Consider the following 11,256-nt stretch of genomic DNA (forward strand, 5'->3'; position numbering starts at 1 on the left):
TCTTCTTTCTTCAACTTTCAGAGTGCAGTCAATCGTGAGGTCGCCGGCAAAGTTAACGATGTCTTCGAAAAATAAATATGGCGGTGGAAAACATCTTTTACCCATTTTTTCCCTTCAATTTTCAAGGTAAAGAGGTCGACGACAAAGTCAGTGAAGTCATCGGAAAATGAATCTCCGGTGGTCGACGATAATTTCAGACAATTTTCAAGTTATTGAGATGATGTTCCAGTTATTTATCTTCTTTTATAAAACAATTTCATCTCCATCTTCTATCCTCTTTAATTTTCAGATCTAACTTCCTCTGAAAAACTCTCTTTTGATATTTTGGTACTAAAATAGAGGTGTAATACTGAACATAAGATGTGTTCTGGTATAAATATTATGTAACCACTATTTATATACACTTATACATTATTGTATAATTGTGTATAAATGTGTATATTTATATATAAATGTGTATATATGTTCATAATTATTTATTTCTCAATGTATAAGGATATATATACATTGTCATTATATAAGAGGCCTCCATGGAAGTTTGACACTTATCTTCTTCTTCTTTCTCTTATTCTTTTGATATACATTATTATACATTCCATATACAAGTTTATACATCATTATACATGTAATGCATATGTATAATCAAATTAATTTTTTTCATGTTTTCTTACTTTTTCTAGAATAATTCATGTATAAATCTAATTTCCTTGTTGATTCTCCGCCAAATCACGAACTTGAGCAATTGTTTCTAAATTTTACCATATAAGTAGAATCAGCGAAATATTGGGGGATAACTTGCAGCACTAAAGACAAATTGGGGGAGAAAGATCAAAATTAGATGACGGAAGAATTAGAAAATCTCATGACTTTATCTAAATAAGATAATTGTCCTGATTAAACTCCGTTGCCGAATAAAAAAGCCAGAAAATACTCGTTTTTCAAATATTAGCCTATTATTTTTGGGCTACAGATTTGTAAAGTTATGACTGGGCTATTATGTTACAAGTCAGATGTGTGAGTTGTATTTATGTGAAATTATCCCTAAAATAAGTGATACAAAAAGGGATAACTGGCGAAAATTTCACGTTATTTCCTTGGTGACAAAACAATTACTTCACACGCAAGAAAGAAGCTTCCAAGATCTCGCAAGAAAGTAGTACCATACTGAAGATTTAGACTCCGTTTGGATTGACTTAAAAAAGTGATTTTTCAGCAAAAATAACTTTTAAGCCAAAAAATAATAAGTTGGTTTTGCCTAGCTTATTGTTTCGATTTGTTTTAAGTAATTTTTAATTTATTTTAAATACTTTTTAACTTTGCCAGATACCGAAGAAAAAAACGGTAAAGAACTTAAAAACTAATTTTACCAGCTTAAAAGCCAATTCAAATTAAACACCCTTTAAAGTGATAATTAGAAAATAGAAAGAGTGAGATGCAGTAGCTGTGTATGTACCTAATCCCCATGTGAAGTTGCCTTTAAACAAAAACTTCTTTCTCACGCGGCTGATGCCTCTAATATTTCAACTGCCCTTCAGTCACGGGAATTCTTCGTCGCATTATTGCATTTATACACTAGTTTTTGCTTCACATGCCCCTAATTTCATATCTTTGTATATAATGTCAAGCCCTAACTAAAGCAAGCAAGCAACCTCAAATCAGGTATAGTCAAATATCTCTATAACAGTTTCATTTGCTCCGATATCTTTTGGCTGCTATAGTGAAGTGTTCGTTTTATGCTAATATTAATTGGTTAGCTTCATAATTGAGTCTTTATCTTTGGCTATTAATTTAGATTGCATATCTTATCTCGGAAGATTTTGAAATATATAATTTGTAGGTTAAATCTTCAGAATTTAAATGTCATAAGCACAAATTGATAAAGATTTTTATGGTAATTGGAAGAATCTTAGGTGCTCTTAATTAATGAAGAGGTGGTTGGATGCCCTTTTGTCCTTTTCCTGTGTGGTACGTGGCAAAAGGAAAGCAAACTATTGTCTACAAAAAGATTCTGCATAAAGGACAAGGAACAATAGAGGGGAAAAGGATGGGGGAGGCCATTGGTATATGCTTAAATTGAATTTGGGACCAATAGATTAGATTACTTAATTATTTTAGAGATTTGAAGGAGTACCATCATAGTAATAATCAAGCAATCAATTATATTTATGATTAACATAAATGGAAAATTTTCAAATATGAAAATTGTAAGATCTTTATAGTTTCGTCACTTCCAACAACACCCAGCTGTAATCCCACAAATGGAATTTAGGGATAGTATGTATTTACCCCTGTCTTCAAGAAGAAAAAGACTGAAAGACCCTCGGCTTAGAAAAGATAAAAGGAAGGGCAGCAGTCAGCACACCAATTAGAAAAACCAAGCAAAAATACAAGTTTTGTCACTTCCATCTTGCTATGAGCCTTCATTAACATTCCATGATCCACAAGGAGGCATGAAAATATGGCAAAGTGCACAAACAATCATTTTTAGGGATATTGTTTAGGGATTAATCAATACTAATTTTGTCTTGAAACTATGAACTAAAATTATTAAATTGAGGACAATTCAGAATATTTTTGTCCAGAAAAGGTAGATTGGAAAACTGAAATTGAGGATACATTAACTAATTCATAAATAGCAACCTTTTAGAGTGGTTGTCTGGTGTCATTTCTGTATGAAAATACGCCAAGACATCTAAAAATCCTCGTATTTCTGCATATGGGTATAATTTCCAACTTATATAGGGTACGTCGATCTAAAACAATATGGAGCAGCTCTTTGATAACTTTTTACATTTCATTGGAGATAAATAATTCAAAGCATGAGAAAAAAAATATTATCATGCTGTCACTCAAAACTTGTACTTCAATGGAAAATGTGGCCAACTCAATTAGAAAGTTTTGGAGAACAACTCCTTTAGTAACCAATAGTTGCAAATTTCTACCGAAACCTAGCTAATGTCCATACATAAAATTAAAGATCGTCAAATTATAGTAGCCTAATTAATTGTACATTGTGTCTTACTACATAACTAAAGTATATAAAGTTTTTTGGATTGGGGCAAACAATTCTAATTTGTTGAATTAAATATCCTACATTTATAATAAAGATTCGACATGCGGAGACAATTGTCATGAGTAACCTGCGAATCGAATTGAGTTGTCTGGCCGAGGTCGAGCAATGATCATCAACAAGGCCGAGGTCGAGCAGTGATCATCAACAAGGCCGATGTCCAGCATTGATCAACAACAAGGCCGAGGTCGAGCAGTACAGATAGAAGTAACGGCTAGTTTTGCTTTGGAATCTTCAAAGGGAATATTCTACTGAATATTCTCTCTAATTGTACTGTTTAGGGCTCCTTGGGATATCCCATATAAAGAGTATGAGAGATAAGAAAAAGGTGGGGACTGGAACAGAGAACTTCTCTAAAAGCAGACTCTCTCTCTCTAGAAAAAATACAAACACATCTTTCTAAAGAAATTAGATTATCTGTTATCCCACACTCCCCATCAGATCCGAAAAGAGCCCTAAGATTCTTGTATTTGTCTATCATTCATCTTTATCGAATGAAAGAAGATCCGCCTCACTCAAGATTGGGTGAATCTTCTCCTTTATTTATATTTTATTGCCATTTAATGTTATTTGATGCATGGTCTTTTCATGCTATTAGATCCGGCCATAACTACTACCAGAATTTGTACTCAACTATATGTTTCTATTCATGTTATCCATCTCAGATCTAGAAAATTATCCTTAACTAGGATTTACCCTCTATCTTCTTATTTAATTAGTTTAACAAAAGGTCTCATACTTTTTGGTCAAACAATTTGGCTCCGTCTGTGAGGATTTTCTAGTTAAAATTTTTGTTTACTCTAGATCTGAATTCAATTCTAGTTCAACTTTATATTCATTGTAGCGTCATCCTTTCGTTACAAATGCAAACTTGAGAAATTCGTAGGCAAGCTCTTGAAATAGTTAGACCAATCAAGATTGGTTTTGTGCACCCAAGATTGGGTTACAAATGCGTCGGGATCGGGACTAGGACTCGAACTCGAGGTCCCAACAGGCGAAGTAATTTGCCAGTCCATAAGATACCCAGATATGACTAACAACGAAGCCGAGCACGAGGCCGTGATTGCAGGTCTAAAGCTAGCACTTGAGTACGGAGCAGAACGAGTCGTCCTACGGTGCGACTCTCAGCTCGTTGTCAATTAAGCCGCAAGGACTTTCCAAATCAAGGAACAAAGATTGCAAAAATACCAGGTCAAAATCTGCAAGCTGTTACCCGAGTCCGATGAATGCCAGCTCGACCAAATCCTACCGAATATCAAAGCAGACAGCCTTGCCAAATGGTAGAGGCCACTAAAGATAACCGGTGAAGGGAACGTGGTCACTCCCCTCTACTCGTCGACTGATCAAATCGAGGTAACGAACGATTTCATTTAGTTTTAACTGACTATTTTTCTAAGTGAGATAGAAGCAGGCGCATTCTCCCAGATATGCGAACAGGGAACGATCGGCGTCATATAAAAAAAATATATTATGTGCCGCTTCGGCCTCCCCAAAAAGATCAGTTGCGACAACGGACCCCAACCCATCAAGAAAGAGGTCGCCGAATTCTCCGAGAAGTAGCATATCACAAGAATACTCTCCATGCCATACCACCCAGCAAGCAACGGGCAAGTAGAATCCTCGAATGAATCGATACTTGTGACGACCCAAAGGGTCATCACCTGTATTCTTACTCACTCTGTATTTCTGAGGCCGTGAAAACCTCACTTGGGGGTTGCCTCGACTTGTGTGCGCAGTCCGGGCGCGTAACCGGAAAGTTTAAATGTGAATTTGTGAGAAAAATAATAAATTTTGATATTTTAATTGATTAAGTTTGACTTCGGTCAACGTTTTGGGCAAACGGACCCGGACTCGTGATTCGACAGTCCCGGCGGGTCCATAGGATAATATGAGACTTGGGGGTGTGCCCGGAATCAAATTCCGAGGTCCCGAGTCCGAGGAATGAATTTTTACATGAAATTGTTTTCTGGAAATAATTAAAGAAATTGGAAAGTGATATTCGTTTAGAAAACTGTGGTATCGGGCTCGTATTTTTGTTCCGACGCCCGGTACAAGTGTTATATGTGGTCTAAACAATTGCTGTAAAGTTTGGTTAAATTTGGACGTCATTTGACGTGTGGTGAGCTAGAAAATATAAACTTGATGTTCTATGGAAATTGGAAGGAAATCATGGGTATTGAGGCCCAATTTGATGATTCATGATGTTGATTGGGCGATTTGATCGCACGGATGAGTCCGTAGTGTGCTTATGAGTTCATTTGCATGTTCGATTTGGAGCCCCGAGGGCTCGGGTGAGTTTTGAGTGGGTCCCGGAAGGTCTTATGCTTAGAAACATTCTGAAGTTGCAGGTTCAGGGGTTGCAGGCCCCCAGCGCACCCGCGGTCAATTCCGCGCGGTCATCGCTGGAAGTCGCGCGGCCGCGGTACATTTCTGTGCGGTCCGCGTGGCTTGGGTTCAGAGGGCCAGTAGTCCTAGGTCTCCTTGCGCGGCCGCGTGCCATATCAGCGTGGTCCGCGCTGGGAGATTCAGAGAGTGGTAGTTTTGGTCCATTCCTCCAGCGCGGCCGCGCACTAAATCAGTGCAGTCCGCGCTTGGTGGGTTCAGAGAGGGTCATTTCCAGTCCCTCAGCGCGGTCGCGGTGCACTTTTGTGCGGTCCGCGCTGAGCCTCCAGTAGGGTATAAAAGGTCGGGATTTATGGTTATCTTTCACTTTTTCAAAACCCAAAACATAAGAGGCGATTTTCCAAACGATTCTTCATCTTCAAAACGATTGGTAAGTGATTTCTAACTTATTTTCTTTACTCCTTAACATCTTTAAACATAATTTCAACTTCAAAACAAGGATTTTAATGGGGGAATTTGGGAATTTAGGGTAGAACTAGGGTTCCTAAATTTGGGGTCTTGGACCTCAATTTGAGGTCCGATTCCAAAATAACTTTTATATCTGAATTCATGGGGGAATGGGTAAACGGGTTTTGGCTCGAACCTCGGGTTTTGACCACGTAGGCCCGGGGGCATTTTGGGAATTTTTGAACAAACTTTGGGAAATTCATTTTCATGCATTCAAATTGATTCAAGCAGCATTTGTTAATACATTCAAGTAATTTGTGATTAGATTCGAGCGGTTTGGTGGTGAATTCGAGAGGTAAAGCTATACTAGAGGATTGAGTTGAGTTTGGAGCATTCGAGGTAAGTGTTTGGTCTAACTTTGGCTTGAGGGAATAGGAGTAGAGTCTTATTTGCTACTTGCTAATTGTCGAGTACGATGTATAGGCATGGTGACGAGTATCTATACATTGGTGTCTAGCATGACCGTGGGTCCTATATTGTGATTTCCATGACTTCCTTGTATTATTCATGCCTTGGTGATTATTTCTATTTGTTGTGCAATGATGTGGAAAGAATCGTGACTTATGGATATTGAGGAGCGTTGGCTCCAGTCGTATAGCGAATTGCGAAAGTATAAGTGATAATTGAACCTCTAGAGCATTGGCTCGAGTTGTGAAGTGAATTGTGAAGTAAAAAGTGAGGAGAGAAAAGATCATTATGTTGTCCCTTGGTGGGCCATTGTCGATTTGTGGTTCCCTTGTACTGTGTTCTTAATTGATATTACGGACGCTTAGGTTAATGCTTCCTTGTGTTGAGTGATGACTAAGTTATAGCTGAGGTAGTTAAGTGTTGTCATAGGTTGGTTATAGCTGAGGTAGTTAAGTATTGTAATAGGTTGGTTATAGCTGAGGTAGTTAGGAGTAGCAACAAGTTTGATTATAGTTGTGGTAGTTAGATGTTGTAATAGGATTGATCATAGTTGTGGTAGATAGGTGTCGTAACTGGATTGATTATAGTTGTGGCAGTTAGATGTTGCAACAGGATCGGTTGTAGCTGCGGTAGTTAGATGTTGGGACCAGTGCGGTTATAGATGTTTCTCCCTTGCCGGGACATTTGATTTGACATTTTGTTCCCTTGCCGGGAAGTTATTATGTTGTTGTTCCCTTGCCGGGAAGTTATACATTGTCGTCCCCCAGCCGGGATTATTTTGTTATATTGTGATTGATGAAATGAGAGCGTATGGTACGCCTACCACGTAATATTATAAAATGGGATCGTGTGGTACGCCTACCACGTGATATTTGAGGATCAGGTTTTACGCCGCAACAATGATATTTGAGGATCGGGTTGCAGGCCGCAACGATGATATTTGAGGATCGGGTTGCACGCCGCAACAATGATATTTGAGGATCGGGTTGCACGCCGCAACAGTGATAATTGTGGATCGGATTGCACGCCGCAACAATGATATCTATGGGTCGGGTTGCACGCCGCAACAATGATATTTATGGATCGGGTTGCACGCCGCAACAATGATATACGTCGGTCGGGTTGCACGCCGCAACAGTATTGTTATGTATTAGGATCGGGTTGCGCGCCGCAACAGTTGTTGATTCAAGTGTGTTTATTTTGGATATTTGTTTCTTGGTTCGCTGTAAATTCTTGGGCTGCTTCTATCTTTATATTGAGGTTTCCTATTTGTAACCGTTGCCTCCCCACAGCATGTCCCTCCCTTCCTTATTGACTGTTTATTTCCTGTATTTCTTTCCGTTGTATATATATATATATTTGAACTGCACAGATTTATCTGGTAGTCTGGTCCTAGCCTCGTCACTACTTCGCCGAGGTTAGGCTAGGCACTTACCAGCACATGGGGTCAGTTGTGCTGATACTACACTCTGTGCTCTTTTGCATGGTATTGGACAGCATCCGTAGTTGAAGGGCTTCTTTCAGTCCACCCGGAGACCCAAGGTAGACCTGCAGGCGTTCGCGGGCCCTGGCGTCTCCCTCTATCTTCATTCACTATTTCATTATCTTTTGTTCAGAGACAGTTTATTGTATTTTTCTTCAGACCTTGTATGTAATAGATCTTAGATAGTCTGTGACACTGTGACACCAGTTCTTGGGTAGAGACTTATGTTGTACTCTGCATTTTATTCAGATTCTTTAATTTAAGACTTCCGCTTAATTGTTAAATTCTATCATTTGCATGCGATTGCCGATATTTGTTAAAAGAAAAAGTAATTAAGGTTTGGCTTGTCTAGCTCCCACTAGTAGGCGCCATCACGACTCTCGAGGGTGGGGAATTCCGGGTCGTGACAATACTAAACAACATGAAGAAAAAATCCGAAGACGCCAAGAGACCATATAGACTGGGACTGGATTGCCAGCCAAGAAAACATGTAAATCTCTCCGATATATATAGGCAAAGCATGAGTGGATGAAACTCACCACATTTTCGCCAAAGCGACGCTGCATCAATTAAACAAGTTACATTCGACTTCGTTCTAATTCACGCCCATACGGCCCCCGATCATTATCAAACAAAGGTTACATTCGACCTCGCTTGAATTAACCAACATGCGACCTCGCTCGAATTAACCAACATTCGACCTCGCTCGAATTAACCAATATTCGACCTTGCACGAATTAACTAACATTCGACCTCGCTCGAATCTCACATTCGACCTCTCTCGAATTAACCAACATTCAACCTCGCTCGAATTAACTAACATTTGACCTCGCTCGAGTTAGCATTCGACCTCGCTCGAATTAACAAACTTTCGACCTTGCTCGAATTTACATTCGACCTCGCTCGAATCTCATTCGACCTCGCTCTAATTAACTAACATTCGACCTCGCTCGAATTAACTAACATTCGACCTCGCTAGAATTAACTCACATTCGACCTCGTTCGAGCTGGTTAAGACATATTTGACAGTCCAAATTAGTTGATTGACATTTGACCTCGCTTGAATTCAACTCGCATTCGATCTAGCTCGAACTTGAGTCACAGCTAAACCTCGTTCGAATTAATTATGGCAATGTTTGACTTTGCTCGGACTAATCAAGGACACTCGATCACGTTCGAATTAACGCCTACCAATGATTCCTTTAAAACCATCAATCGAGGAAAACGTTCAAGAAAAAGAAAAATAGAATCAGAAATAAGCAGCAAAAGTAGCATTCCAAATCAAAGGAGGTATCTGAAAGGCATCTTACAAGGGTTGAATCGCTCGTCCAGATCTGAGGACGCGGATGACCTCCTCCGATGCTGCCATCCTTACCAAAGATGCCATCCTGGCCTCGTTGGCCTTCTCCAACTCTACTGTCTTCTCGATCAACTCATCACTCGAGTCATTGGCCCTGGTCGAACTCTGCTCAAATTCAGCCCGCAAGGATACCACTTGGACCTGAAGTCGACACCCTCAGTCGCGATCCTCACTATTCGACCTCCCCATCCAAATTTCTCGAACTACGATTAATGAAGTTCGCTCACCGAGCTCGACCAAAACACGACCTCGATAAGCGGATAGACTAACTGTATGGGTCAAAATCAAATCAGAGAAATTCGACATGCGGAGACAATTGTCATGAGTAACCTGCGAATCGAATTGAGCTGTCTGGCCGAGGTCGAGCAGTGATCAACAACAAGGCCGAGGTCGAGCAGTACAGATAGAAGTAACGGCTAGTTTTGCTTTGGAATCTTCAAAGGAAATATTCTACTGATATTCTCTCTAATTGTACTGTTTAGGGCTCCTTGGGATATCCCATATAAAGCGAATGATAGATAAGGAAAAGGTGGGGACTGGAACAGAGAACTTCTCTAAAAGCAGACTCTCTCTCTCTCTCTAGAAAAAATACAAACACATCTCTCTAAAGAGATTAGATTATCTGTTATCCCACACTCCTCATCAGATCCGAAAAGGGCCCTAAGATTCTTGTATTTGTCTATCATTCATCTTTATCGAATGGAAGAAGATCCGCCTCACTCAAGACTGGGTGAATCTTCTCCTTTATTTACATTTTATAGCCATTTAATGTTATTGATGCATGGTCTTTTTCATACTATTAGATCGGGCCATAACTACTGCCAGCATTTGTACTCAACCATATTTTTTTATTCATGTTATCCATCTCAGATCTAGAACTAATTATCCTTAACTAGGATTTACTTTCTATCTTCTTGAACAAAAGGTCTCATATTTTTTGGTCAAACACACAGTCCGATACCTATATTTTATTTATTGTTCTTCTTCGACCAACCTTTTAACATGTGTTTGTTATATGATGCTAACAAAACCGCATTTCTTACTTGAATTTAAGTGAATATTCGCTCACTTTTGTATACTAAACAAATCTCTCTTTCTCTTTCTATTAATATATTAAGGAGTATCTTTTGGTAGTTCTAAGGGGCGGAGCTAGTGTTTTGGTAGGTTATGGGTTTGGTCGAATTTACTAATTTTAGTTCAAACTTTATATTTATTTTAAAAAATTAATCAAGTATATTATAAATTACTAATTTAAAACTTAGTAAGTAACTAAAATGATTAAAATTTCGAATTCAGTAAACTTGGCTCCGTAATTTCTAACAAATGTATAAAGCATAGTTTTTGTTCTTCCAAAAACAAGGCGAAACAACCGGCAACTCCATGTGCTCCTTCTCTTCTCCGTCTCTTTATATTTCAAGATTCTAACCTCCACTACCTTCTCTTCACAAAAACTCTAATAGTCATCTTTTTTTTTTTCTTCTCTAAATATCTCCAAAAACCCAAATGGGAAATTGCATGAAAAATAGTAAAGCTGATATTCTAGTTCAAGATAAAGAGAAAGTTGAGACACCAATTGAGGAAGCACAAAAGGCAAAGGAACAAAGCATTAATAAGAGAAGAAAAAGTGTTAGTATTAGAGTAGATGATGACAAAGAAGAGGGCCAAGAAATGAAGAGAAAAGGTGTGGTAAGGATTAGGGTAGTAGTGACACAAGAAGAGTTGAAGCAAATATTGAATGGGCAGTTTAATTATTCCTCAGCACACGAATTCTTAAGGAAAATAAAGTCAGAAAGTAAAGGTAGAAGAATAAGAAGCAGGAGAAGAAGATTATTTCAAGATGGATTTTCTGAGAAAATGAGAAGTAACACAAGTTGGAGGCCAACTCTTGAGTGTATTCCAGAGGACCACTAATAATGTTCTGAATATTTCCTCCTATTTTTTTCTTCTTTATCTTGTTGTGGTAACAGATTTTGAGGTTGTTAATATTTGGCTATATCCTTCTGAATGAGCACAGTCTAAAGGTTAGTTTCTTTTTATAACTTTCTTTTTTTCTATTTTCTTTTTTTTTTTTTGGGGGGGGGGGGG

The sequence above is a fragment of the Nicotiana attenuata genome, chromosome 7 (genome assembly GCF_001879085.1).
Source record: "Nicotiana attenuata strain UT chromosome 7, NIATTr2, whole genome shotgun sequence".
Lineage (NCBI taxonomy): Eukaryota > Viridiplantae > Streptophyta > Magnoliopsida > Solanales > Solanaceae > Nicotiana > Nicotiana attenuata.